The sequence below is a fragment of the Elephantulus edwardii genome, unplaced genomic scaffold (assembly GCF_000299155.1).
Source record: "Elephantulus edwardii isolate Elephantulus edwardi_28Jun2011 unplaced genomic scaffold, EleEdw1.0 scaffold00036, whole genome shotgun sequence".
In the NCBI taxonomy this organism is placed as follows: domain Eukaryota; kingdom Metazoa; phylum Chordata; class Mammalia; order Macroscelidea; family Macroscelididae; genus Elephantulus; species Elephantulus edwardii.
The window spans coordinates 18,952,264-18,954,571 of NW_006399786.1; positions in this window are offsets into that span (position 1 = coordinate 18,952,264).

Below are 2,308 nucleotides of genomic sequence, written 5' to 3' on the forward strand. Positions count from 1 at the left end.
ATTGGCACAGGACAGAGCGGAGTTTAGGGCTGTTGTACATAGGGTCGCTATGAGTCGCAGGCGACTCGACGGCACATAACAACAACAACAGTGAATAAGTGTTCCAGTTTCTCCACAACTTTGTCAGCATTTGATGTTTGTCTTTCTCTACTTGTAACTAGTGTTTTTTTCTTTCCCTACCTTTCTGTTCTATTCACCTCACTCTGTTGGTTTTATTCCTTGCCATCCCCAGATAACCCCTGACATACCCTCCAGAGTGACTCGAAAAGAAAGTTTCTTTTCTAAACATTCTCTCAAAGTTCTTTCAACAAATTATAAGAGTGATTGAATTATTTGCCTGTCACAAAGCTCATAACTATGGAAAACCACCCAGACATGTCCTGGTCGCATTCCTCTCCTTGTGATTGGAGGACATGGGGTCTTGTAATGTAAAGTGAGATGAACTAGATCTGGTTTGAGTACTGTTAAAAGAAAGGAAGGATAGCTGTGAACAGGCATAACCAGAGATGTTTTTCACAATGTACAGAGAGTCAAATGAAGTAATTGAAGAATATGTGTAAAGACCTCAATATACTGTCTGGAACATTGTTGTTATATGTCATTGAATCATAACCATTGATTTTGTTAGATGCCATTGATGTCACAGCAACTCTTTGAATATCAGAACTACATTTTGTCCTATCCTGTATCATCTTCATTATCTCTGACTCACTGGAGCCCGTTGATACTGTTACTGTATTAATCTATCTTGTTCAGGGTCTTTCTTTCATTGATCCTCCACCTTTCAAAGCATGATAACCCTTTCCAAGGAGGAACCTTTCCTAGCAACATCTCTCCTAAAGTAGGAAAGATGAAGCTTTGCTATCTTTGCCTCTGAGGAGCACTCTGGCTGTATTTCTCCCAAGATAATATTGGTTTGTTCTTCTCCTGGTCCATGAGATATTCAGTACTCTTCTTCAGCAATACAACTCTAAGCTATCCATTCTTCTGCCATCCTTATTCACTGTCCAGATCTCAGCAGCATAACGATTGAAAAGACTGAATTAGGTGCACCACAGTCTTCAAACAGACATCATTGCTTTTCAACATTTTAAAGAGATTCTTGACAGCTGATTTGCCCAAGGCAAGATGTTTCATGGTCTTCTAGCTGCTAATATCAAAGGTATTGATTGTTGATCCAAGTAAGATTAAGTCATTGCCAATTTCAATCCTTTCTCTATCATAATGTTGCCTATTGGCCCAGTGGTGAAGACCTTTGTTTTCTTGATGTTGAGATGTAATCTGCATTGAAAGCTATAGTCCTTGATCTTCTGTAGCAAGTATTTAAAGTCCTTTTTCCCATTTCAGTAAGCAAGTTGTATCATCTACATAATGCAAGTTGTTGCTGAGTCTTTGATCCTAATGTCACATTTCTTCTTCATAGGGTCCAGCTTCTATTGTTATTTTCTCAGCATACGTATTGAATATGTATCAAGAAATGATACAACCCTGATGCATGTACTTCCTGATTTGAAACCATGCCATGTTCCCTTGTTCTGTTAGGAAAACAGCTTCTTGGTTTGTATATAGATTTAGTATGGAATTCCCATTATTCTCAATGTTAGTCCTTATTATCTTTCCCATTAGTCACTACCTACTATTGTTACTGACTTTTCAACTGTAGAGAGAGAAAGGGAAAGATATTAATACAGGAAGCAGAGAGGTCACAAACAGATGCCTGAAGGAAAAAACTCATTGCTGCCAAGTTGTCTCTAACTCATAGTGACCCTACAAGATAGAATACAACTGCCTGATGAGTTTCTAAAGCTATCATCTTTACAGAAGCAAGTTGACACCTCTTTCCCTCTCAACGGTGAGTTCAATTTAATTCATAGTCAAACATTTAATCATAATGATTCAAGCACTTGTAGAATTGGAAATAGACATGTTCAGAATTTTTAGGAAATCTCAGGAAATCATAATTTCCCTTTAATTCTGTGACAAGCATATATACCCTGGTCATGTATGACCTGCTCTATCAAAACAAATCCACTTGCCCCTACTCAGTCCATGGTGCTAATAAGTGAGAAAAAGGGAGAAATTTGTATCTGCTTCCTGGAAATGAATCATCAATGCATTACTGTATGTTGTTGTTGTTGTTATGTGCCGTCGAGTCGTTTCCGACTCATAGCGACCCTATGCACAACAGCCCTAAACCCTGCTCTATCCTACGCCAACCGCACCGCCTCTGACACACCCATCCCGATTACCCCAGTCACTGAATCAATCCACCTCATAGAGGGTCTTCCCCTCCTGCACTATCCCTCCA